Below are 11,899 nucleotides of genomic sequence, written 5' to 3'. Positions count from 1 at the left end.
GTTGGTTAGGTTTAGGCAAGAGGAGTGGGATTGGTTATGGTTAGAGGATGTCAGGGCGAGCCAATCAGGGATGAGTCTTCCCCTACCATCCTGCAACAAAAAAAAAAAAAAACTCACCACCGCGGTGTAGGAAGCCATGGCAGCACATTCACAAACACCACTGCATTAAGTACTTCAGTACTAATGAACACTGCAGCCTATGAAAACATATTCATAATAATAATTAATAATAATGTATACTTTATTAATCCTGCAAGGGGAAATTACAATGTTTTCACTCTGTTGTTATTATTATTATACACATTACACACAGGCCTGAATTACATACACATGCTCAGTACCTCTACATGCACTAATGGAGAGATGTCAGAGTGGGGGGGCTGCCCATGGAAAGGAGCCCCGAGCTGTTGGGGGTTCGGTGCCTTGCTCAAGAGCACCTTGGAAGTGCCCAGGAGGTGAACTGTCACCTCTCCAGCTACCAGTCCACCACCATACTTTGGTCCGTAGGAAAACTGCGAGGCGAGAAAACATAAGGATTACACAGGTACATTTGGAATATAGTCATTGCCTGCATGTAAAGGAAATAAGGATGGAGGAATTGAGTTTGACATTTTATTGTGGGATCCCCTATAAACGATATAACGCTGGTATCAGTGGGACATACCAAAATATTAAACATAAACAACCTTCGGAGTATGAAATAACATCTAATATGTGCAGCAAAACATAGTTATATCCCACAGCACAGACAGGTTTCTTCTTCTTCTGTGGTTATTGGTGGTTGGCCGCCACCAACTTATTCCCCACCCCTCTGCCTATTCTCTACTAACTAATCATGTCTCTAATAAACTAATCGTTTCTCTAATAAACTAATTATATCTCTAATAAACTAATCTTATCAATCTGGGCTCTGAGAGGGCCTGAAAGCCTCTCTCAACAGCCCTTGCACTCCCTTTCCAGTAATTCCCAAGATACTTATCTCCGTGGAGCTTATTCCCCAGAGTCCTTATGTTTTCTCGCCTCGCAGTTTTCCCTGGATTGAGGTTGCAGCTGCCGCCGTGGTCACGCCCGGCTCCCTGCTACGCCCTACTACATCCTGCTATGCCCTGTTACGCCCTGAACTGCTACAACTATTATTTCTAGTCATAGTTCCACTATGTTTATTGCTACTATGCCCCTGTTCATCATACCAACTGCTATAATTATTATGAATCATATTTCTCTCTATCTGTATATCTGTCAGTGTCTCTGTGTCCCAACCAGCACCGGCAAACGCCTGCCCACCAAGAGCCTGGGTCTGTCTGAGGTTTCTGCCTAAAGGAAGGTTTTCCTCACCACTGTTGCACTAAATGCCTGCTCTTGGGGGAATTGTTGGAAATTGTTGGGTCTTTATAAATTATAGTGTGGTCTAGACCTACTCTATCTCTAAAGTGTCTTGAGATAACTCGTTTCCCAACGCATCCAGTTTAAAGTCCTCCTCCTCACCCACAAAGCCCTCCATAACCAAGCTCCTTCCTACCTCACAGACCTGCTCCACCGCCACAACCGCCGTCTCTGTATCCGTCGCTGTGTCCCAACCGGCTGCGGCAGATGGCTGCCCACCAAGAGCCTGGGTCTGTCTGAGGAGAAAATGTTGGTAACATTATGAAGTCTATGTTGGCTTGGCTAGTGTTCCTCTGTTCTATACAGACCACATCTCAATAACTCTTTGCATGGCCCAAACCACAGTTTGATGCGACGGATTGTTTTTACCCATCCGGACGGATGCTCTGTCAGCATCAGACTCTTGAATGTTGTGCTGTTCCACTATATAGATTACCGCAAGGTGATGTATGTATGTAAAGCTGTTCTTGCCTCGAAAAAGAACCAAGTCTGGTCAAAATATCTGCAATAAAATAAATACATTGGAGCTTCATGTGAACTCCCTCCAAACATGTGCTTAGACAGACTAGAAGTTGTTTGTGCAGTTACAAAAACAAGATCCAGTTGTGTTCAAGATAATCTTGAAGCTCTGTGACTGGGGGTTGAACCCGGATGGGTGTTGTTGGGCGAGCTCTTTTTAAACTGCATGACCCTGTTCCCCTGCACTAATAATCATAAGTCATAATTCTGACTCAACTGGTTATTAGAGTAAGTGGAATACATTTCAATGGAACTGAACGGAATAACGATTAGTTTATTAGAGATACATTTCTCACCTGGTAGTTACTTTCCAAGGTTTCTTCCTAAAAGTAAGTTTTTCCTCGCCACTGTTGCACTAAATGCCTGCTCTTGGGTCAATTGTTGGGTCTTTGTAAATTATGAGTGTGGTCTAGACCTACTCTATCTGTAAAGTGTCTTGAGATAACTCTTATGATTTGATCCTATATATAAAATTGAATTGAATATCCCAAAAACTTTCTTGCAGCATCAACAACTATTTATATACACTATACTCTGATTTCCTTTACACCTCTGCAGCACAGTTACATCACCATGGCCAGAAATGCCAAGAACCTAACCCTTGTCCCTAAACAAAACAATATTCATCATGCTACCTGATTAGTTCTCCCTTACTTCCTGAATCTTTCCTTCCCTATCTGCTTCCTCATGGCTCAGCCTTCTCTTGGACCTGATCTTCATGACTTACATCTGTTTCTTTCTCTATGGACGGTCTGCTTGCCATGCCTCCTGATCAGTGGTGGAATGTTACTAAGTACATTTACTCAAGTACTGTACTTAAAGTACAAATTTGAGGTACTTGTACTTTACTCGAGTCTTCTTTTGATGCTACTTTCTACTTCTACTCCAGGGATATATTGTACTTTTAATTCCACTACATTAATCTGACAGCTTTTAGTTACTTTACAAAGTAAGATTTTTGCACACAAAACACGTGTAGTTTATAAAGTACAATGTTTTATTATAAATTAAACTACCCAACAATATAACGGCCTACAAGTCTAGCTGAAATGATTAGACCATTAATCACTTCGTAGAGTCTCTTTGGATTGGTTTTAGGAGTTGAGCATCGCCATGGTACGTCAGCAAGAATGTATGAAGGACAACAGGTGTTCCAGTTTAAGCCATTTACTCTGCACACATTCAGGGCGAAAGCAGATGATGAGGCTTGACGGTTATGTGGTTTCTTTCTATAAATGATAAGCAGAAAAGACAAATTACAATACAGTTAATCAACATACAAACTTAACAATTAGATACCTAAACAAACACGTATAAGTACTCTTACCCAAGGGGGTGAGGGGTAGGCCTACCACTGCTTAAATTATAGAGTACTATATAACAGAGGGTTAGGGTTAGGGACTATATAACAGAAACATTCATTTGACAATTACATACAAAATTTAACTAATCAGGTTATAAGGATACTGGTATTTCCTAAAGGCTACAATTAAATCATGTGCACTGCACAATATTATTCCTGTAGTCTCAAGGCAAACAGGAAAGACGACAATTCAGCATTTACCAATATATATACTGGGCAAGTCCACTTGCAAATAACCATTAGAGTAACACAACATATGAGGAAGGCTCACTTTTTCCATGCACAACCACAGGATTTGCATCTGAATCGTTGGGACAGAGGGCCCTCACATGCTGCTTCATGTTGCTGCCAGTCAGAACAAAGGAAATGGGTGGGACCTATGGAGTAGGCCATGATTAGGACTGAGTGAAGTCAGGTGAGTTTGGACCATGATTGGGAATGAATGAAGTCAGGTGAGAATGGTTGAGTCCATACCATGAAAGTGGGCCACTGAATAGCATGGCTCTATTCTACCCACTTAGTTGATTAACTGTTTTGATTGTTTCCAGTTTCTACAATGTGAGCATGTCTCTGCATTGAGTACTTTACTTTTAATAAACGTAGCACAAAAAGTAAGGAAATTTGTGTTTGGTAGATTATTTCTCTGTGGTAACAATGCTTTTTGGCAATAAATCTTATACCGTTGGAAAGCCTGTTTAGTTCCCTTTCAAATGGTGTCCCATTTGTAAGGAACATGCATTTGTGGGATGAGCAGCAGTGCTGAGTATGTGGGTTGCGCCCATGAACAATTTGCCAAATCTTCTCTGCCAATGCCAAACAGCTTATTCTGCCATTGACTCGTTTGGTGTTTGGTGGATTGGATGATTGAAGTTTGAAGAAACAAGACATATTGGCAATTTAACAATTTATTCATTTCACAAACAGGAGCCTCAGTAGTGTGTGGAAGAACCATACACAGCCACAACAGCCTGGCACCTCCTCCTCATGCTGGTCACCAGCCTGGTCACACACTGCTGTGGGATGGCATCCCATTCTTCAACCAGCATTTGTCGTAAGTCAGCCAAGGTGGTTGTGTTGGTCACTCTGGCACAAACCGCACACCCAAGCTGATCTCACAAGTGTTCAATGGGGTTGAGGTCAGGACTGCTGCTTATTCTGTCAATGGCAGAATAAGCTGTTTGGCATTGGCAGAGAAGATTTGGCAAATTGTTCATGGGCGCAACCCACATACTCAGCGCTGCTGCTCATCCCACAAATGCATGTTCCTTACAAATGGGACACCATTTGTAAGAGAACTAAACAGGCTTTCCAATGGTATAAGATGTATTGCCAAAAAGCATTGTTATCACAGAGAAATAATCTACTAAACACAAATTTCCTTACTTTTTGTGCTCAGTTTACTTTAAGTACATTTTCCTGACGATACTTACATACTTTTACTGAAATAACATTTTCATTGCATGACTTTTACTTGTAACAGAGTATTTTTACAGTGTGGTATTAGTACCTTTACTTAAGTAAATGATCTGAATACTTTAGCCTTTATGTCAGAATCATCTTCTATTACAGACATTTCTTACCAGAAGCTCTATTAAAGATATTTCTATGTCATGATCATGTGTAATGAGCTCCAAAAAGCTCCTTGTGGTGTGTACACCTGAAAGGTGGAAACACTGATGACATTTATTCCCACGTGGGATTTATGTCTTCGTACTTTCTCTCAGATTGTATTGTTTCTTTTTTCTTTCTTTTGGTGGACCCCATCTTGTCCCTGTGTGTCTGAGGAAAACTGAGAAAATCATGATTTTGGACTGACAGCCACATGTTTTGTAATGAGCGTCTGACACTACATGTACTGTACATTTCATTCAAAGCAGATCAGTTCACTCACTGTCCACCAGGTGGAAGACTGTCCTACCACATGAAAGGGTAATGTCACAGTAATGTTAGGATTCACTCTGTGGAGGAAACTTGGGGACAGTGTATAGCAGTGGTGGAAGAAGTATTCAGATCCTTTACTTATGTAAAAGTACTAATACCACACTGTAAAAATACTCTGGTACAAGTAAAAGTACTGCATTGAAAATGTTACTTAAGTAAAAGTATGTAAATATCATCTGTAAAATGTACTTAAAGTATTAAAATTAAAAGTACTCAATGCAAAAAAATCCTCCCGTTTTAGAAACTGGAAACAATCCAAACAGTTGTGTGTTTAATGGTCTAATCATTTCAGCTGTACTTGTAGGCAGTTATATTGTTGGCTAGTTTCACTTATGATAAAACATAATTTTTTTTAATCTTCATTTCAATCTGGATTCCGCTCACAACACACAGCACTGAAACAGCCCTCCTCAAAGTCACCAATGACCTCCTCCTCTCCTCTTACTCTGGCCACCTCACCGTTCTTATCATGCTCGACCTCACTGCAGCCTTCGACACCATCAACCACTCCATCCTCCTGTCCCGACTGGAAACCTACTGCAACATCACTGACACCCCACTCTCCCGGCTCCGTTCCTATCTCACCAACAGACAACAGTTCATACACATCAACAACTGCACCTCCTCCGTTGCTCCTCTGTCACAAGGCGTCCCCCAAGGTTCAGTGCTTGGTCCTCTCCTTTTCATCCTTTACATCCTGCCACTCGGAAATATCATACGGAAACATGGTCTTCACTTCCACTGCTACGCCGATGATGTCCAGATCTACATTTCTACCAAATCCATCACCACAGCTACAGCCTCCTAACCTGACTCCGCCAGATGGATTGCTTCGCATTTGCTCGGTATATCCATCTGGGAACTTTCCGTTGGAGAACTTTTGGGAAGGGGCGAAAATATAGCTGATTGGATAAACCATCTGTCTATCACCACCTATGTTGGTGATAGACGGGCCAAATCAACCAATCAGATCAACGTAAAATCAAACTCTTGCCGAAACCAGTCGGCAGAAGAGCAAAAACATCTTTTCCTCCGAGAAAATCCTCCAGTGCAGTTTTTTGCTCTTCTTTCAGTGAAGGAATACTTTCTAATTTGGATAAAACTTGCACGATAGCTACGCTCATCTCATCCGGGGAAGCCGCCATGTTGTTTAGACTGAACAGTCGCTTCTCGTTGCGTTACACCTAAACCCGCCTCAAAATTTCCTCCGACTCAACTACAATAAATCCGACTTGATCATCATCGGTCCGAAATCCCTCACAAAGAACACCCATAACTTCGGTCTCCCTGTCAACAACTCCACCCTGTCTCCATCCCCACACACCCGTAACCTGGGAGTCATCTTCTACAACAACCTCACTTTTAAAAAACCACATCAACCAATTAACCAGAACTGCCTTCTTTCACCTCAAAAACATTGCCCGTCTCCACCCATCACTCACCTTCTCTGCTGCCGAAACTTTGATTCACGCCTTCATCACTTCCAGAATTGACTACTGCAACAGCATCCTCTATGGTTCACCTGCAAAAGCCTTAAATAAACTCCAAGACATCACTCCCATCCTTCAGAACCTCCACTGGCTCCCTGTTTCCCAATGCATCCAGTTTAAAGCCCTCCATAACCAGGCTCCTTCCTACCTCACAGACCTGCTCCACCGCCACAATCCCCCCGTAACCTCCGCTCCTCTGACGCAAACCTCCTCTCCCCACCACTCAGGACCACGCACCGTACCTGGGGTGACAGAGCTTTCACCATTGCAGCGCCCTCCCTCTGGAACTCCCTACCCATACGCATCCGTGACTGTACTCACCTGGACACATTCAAAACACTCATCAAAACACACCTCTTCAGATTAGCCTTCCACATACAATAGTCTTACATTACTCACCTGGTAGTTACTGGTTTTATTGTTTTTAATTGCTTTTAATATGCTTGTTTTATGTGTTGGTTTTATTGCATATCTGTTTTTAATGTGCTATATGTGCTGGTTTTACTGTAAGTACTGTAAGTGTCTTTGAGTACCATGTAAAGCGCTATATAAATAAAATGCATTATTATTATTATTATTATTATTATTATTATTGTTATTTGTAAAGTAACTAGTAACTAAAGCTGCCAGATGAATGTAGTGGAGTAAAATGTACAATATTTCTCTCTGAATGTAGTGGAGTAGAAGTAGAAAGTGGCATGAAAAGAAAAGACTCAAGTTAAGTACAAGTACTTCACATTTGTGCTTAAGTACAGTACTGGAGTTAATGTACTTAGTTACATTCTACCACTTGTGTATTGTAAGAAGGTGAAAGGCAGGGGTATGCAAACTCATTTGATGTCACATGAAAATAACCTGACAACTGTTGGCACCATTGATGTTTTGATGGGAATACAGCATAGAAAATCTGCTTAGAAATATAGGAAATATTGGATAGGATAGAACAACACAATATAATTTTGCTAAGTAAAACACATCACATTTATTATTAATTTCACTTGTTTTTATTTTCAACAAATTGTGTATCCAAATACAATACACATTTCCTATGGGCTCTTAAGGCAAAAAATTGGATAGTCATCATGGAATCATTAATTGGTCATGTGACAAGGGCTGGGAAGATGTTTTTTCACAGAATATAAAGTGCAGTACACTGACAATAAACTTGCCTCAAACTTCAACAAAGAAAACCTTGCTGTGCACAGTTTTCAGATAATAGGAAACAGAAGGGTCCAGGTTGAAAAAAATGGTAATTACCTTTTAAGTTATGGTGCAAATGACTTTATTTATGTACAGAAAATTATAATAGGTTTTTGGGGGTGGGTTTTAACACCCCCATCCTCCCTGCACGCCTATGGGTGTATTTATTTGGCTATTGTTTGGTTTAGTTTAGTTTGTTTTTCCCTGTTTTTCCTGTTTTAACCTGTATTTTATGTATTTCAATTTGTGTTTCAACTTGTTTCTATGTAAATCTCCTTATATTCCCACCACATCTACGTATATAGGCGTATTTCATGCCTGTATACATATGTTTTTTTGTCGTTCTGAAGCATTTTGTTGCAAACTTGTTTGCTTTTAAAGTGCTACATAAATGAATTTTTTTGGCACAGTGAAAAGGGAACTGGATTCATTTGCTAAAGTGCTGTACTGCAGTGCTATTTTAAAGTACTTCTTCCATTTCGATGCTACTTTGTACTTTTTCTCCACTACATTTCAGTAGTAACAGTATAGTCCTATACATTTTAGTGTTATTTAACACAAAAAGTAATATATTGTATGAAGTTATTGCCCTTCGATGATTTTTTGTGAGGACTCTTGTGTTTATTGTAATATTTTTCCTCTATTTATCTATTAATGGATAAGGTACCAGCAGGTTTTGGAAATATGCCCGAATATGAATGCTCCACATATTTGTTTTGTGTGAATTAATTATACAGAAATCAACATCCATCTACTATAGATTGCTCTGGTATGATATATATTTATACTGTACATATTATCATGGTTACTATAGAGGGGTTGTATTGAAGTTTAAGCTTTATCTATAGTATGGATATGTTAATGAATGTTATGTATTTTTGTGGTTGTTGATTGGTGCACAAAAAACAGTTACCTCCTACAAAAGATGGCTTCTCAGGATGTAACACCATTTGCCTGAAGATAGTCTAGTATCGAAACGTTGCCTACTATTAAACTTTATATATTTTTTGCAAGTTAGACAGTGTGCAGGAGCTTTCTTTGCAAATAGCAACAGTATAAAAAGTAGTTAAAATTTGCATCATTTTGACCAGCTACAACAGTAGCTGCTTTCTGCTCCTTATGCCTAGTCTATATCTACGACATTCCTCTTCCGGGATTGCAATTCGAACGGTGCTGCTGGAAATTCCGCCAGATGTCCCTCTTTACGGACGGATGTCCGTTACCTTCCGCTTTCTTTGTGTTGTAGGCACCATCATATCTTGAAGAGCTCATCTTGAAGAGAGTACCTTATTGTCCCACTAGAGCATTGCGCTCCCAGAATTTAGAGCTACTTGTGGTTCCTAAAGTCTCTAAAAGTAGAATGGGAGCCAGAGCCTTCAGCTATCAGGCTCCTCTCCTGTGGAACCAGTTCCCAGTCTGGGTCCAGGAGGCAGACATCGTCTCCACATTTAAGAGTAAACTTAAAACTCTCCTCTTTGATAAAGCTTATAGTTAGGGAGTGAGGAGTTGCAGCGTTCGCCTAGACCGGCAGGGGAGGGTGTATAGCTACAGACACACAAAGAAATGTCAATAAACCAGAGGACATTTGTCTCCCATCCCGGAATGCTGTGTGGACTAGCCAGACCCTCTGGCAATGCGAGACTATCTTATGCCTGACACACCCCTCCTGAAGGCTGCCGCCAAGCAACCACCAGAGTTCTCAGCTGTTAGCTTTCTTTTCCATCTGATACCAGCTGTATCCTGGAGACCCTGTCGCCAGGTGCTCTTTGTTTGGCATCTTTTCCTCTTCCCTGGAGGGTTCCATGTCCAAGCTTGTCTGGTGGTGTTTGACACTGGTTTTCGTAGTATGTGCCTAATCCATACATAATAATCAAATAATATAATATGACTGACAGGGGGCATTCAGCTGCCTTATATGCACTTTTACTTTTGATACTTTAAGTACATTTTACTGCTAATACTTCTCTGTACTTCTACTTAACCCTTGTGTTGTCTTTGGCTCAAATTTGCCCCTTTTTTAAAGTTTATGGGTTATGGGTTTCTTACAACCAAATTTCCCCAAAATAACTTGGATGCATGCTTGTACGTCATATGGAAGCCATACAACATTCTTCGCAGGTAAAATGAATGATTACTTTTCTAGAATTTTGGGGTGTTTCATTTAATTTTTGATGGTCTATACCAGGGATCTTCAACAGGGGGTCTGGGACCCCTAAGGGGTCCTCAGAGTCACTGCAGGGGGGCGTGTTTTCAGTTAATCTGTCTGATTAGACCTCTTCCCAGGACTGTGTGGGTGTGGTTAGACTGATTGAGTGACACCTTCCTGAACCTCCTGTTAGCTTTTTTGCATAGGGCGGGACAAATGACACCTTTATCATTCTTATTGGTAGATGAAATTTGTGACGTAATAAATTCCCATCAAAGCTCCGGCCCACCTTCAACCTGAGCAGAGGTCTAATTAGCCAAAATAATTTTTGAAAGTTTAATTTTTTTTTTTAAATGTCTTAACATGAATCCAACATATTAGCAAATATAAATCTCCACTGATGAGTCTTACTGGCCTATAGGTAAAATCACTAAGGTAGCCATCCACAGATGGACATTGTGTCCAGACATGTATATGTAACATTAATAGATGATTTATAAAATTATGCAGACAATTATTTTAATAGCTTAGTATTCTATGCACTAAAAGGTATATAAAGGCTTTAGGCCACCCTACACTTTATTGTAGGCCGTTTAATATGCAATTTCATTTTATACATTAGTAGTAGGGGATCCCCTGCTCCTTCTCTATTTCAGTTAAGGAGTCCTTGGTTTAAAAACCTTGAAGACCCCTGGTCTAGACCATATGTCAAACTCAAGGCCCGTGGGCCGAATCAGGCCCCTCACAAATTTTGATCTGGCCCGCGTTAACACTTAGGTTCACGATACATTTTGGCCCGCCTTGTTGTGCGCCAAACCAAAAAGACAGGAAACAGTTTATCAAACTGTAATTATGTGACACTGAGCAGAATTTGGCAGATTTGCCAGACTCTTTGACAAATTCCCACTGAACCAGTTTCAGTTCAACCAGTTCAGCTTTTTGCGGGGCCAAACTGTAAGTGAGAAAGCTATACGAGACATGCAAAAATACAACCCAGGTTTAGGAAAAGAATGGGACAGTTGGGTTTAGGAAACGTGACACGCGGGACAGGATCCCTGGTCTCCGGGGTGAAAGTCCTGTGTTGTTTGACCCATCCACCACCCCAACCAGGGCTTAAATACTACTCGCTACCGTAGTCGCTCTTAAAGCCAAGTCATCTTCTCATTGAGAATCGTGCTGTGATCACAAAAGATGCTTCCCATTGAAATACATTGGTTTAAAAACCATCACGGAAAAATAGATATAAAAACGTTCGTTTACACGAATCAGTAGATTAAATTACGTGACCATTTCACAAACTGCCGTGAGACTGGATTGAATAATACTGTCAAAGATATTCGACTTTTTCCCGATAAAATAAAAGCATGTCAGTAAACTTTACATGTCTGACCCCTTGATGTGATTCTCATTTCCCAGTGTGGCCCTTAGTGAAATTGAGTTAGACACCCCTGGGTCTATACTGCTTGTATGTTTTATGTGTTGAGGATCCTCTGAAATGACAAGCTTTGTTCCTGAATGCTCATGCCTAAAAGCCTTCAAATAGAGAACACAACAGTTGCACAGATAAGTATCTTTTATTGAAGCATCAAGCTCGTAGCACAGATATATTTAGCACATCTTGACCATCCAAAGAACAGCAAAAGAAAGAACTAGAACAGCAAAGTTTCTCCTTCAGTACATCCTGCAACTGCACCCTCTCTGACCCGGGGGAAGGCTTTCACTTTCTCTTCCTCTGGAGAGAAGATTCAGAGGAAGGGACAGTGAAAACTTAAAAAAATAAAATACATGATTTTAGTCAGCTTTGAAAAAGGTCATCCCATAACGTCAGAACAAACTGGTTTCACAACAAAATAAAAC

The sequence above is a fragment of the Sander lucioperca genome, chromosome 19 (genome assembly GCF_008315115.2).
Source record: "Sander lucioperca isolate FBNREF2018 chromosome 19, SLUC_FBN_1.2, whole genome shotgun sequence".
Taxonomy (NCBI): Eukaryota; Metazoa; Chordata; class Actinopteri; order Perciformes; family Percidae; genus Sander; species Sander lucioperca.
The sequence above is the reverse complement of the archived record's forward strand: the minus strand, read 5'-3'. Positions refer to the sequence as shown.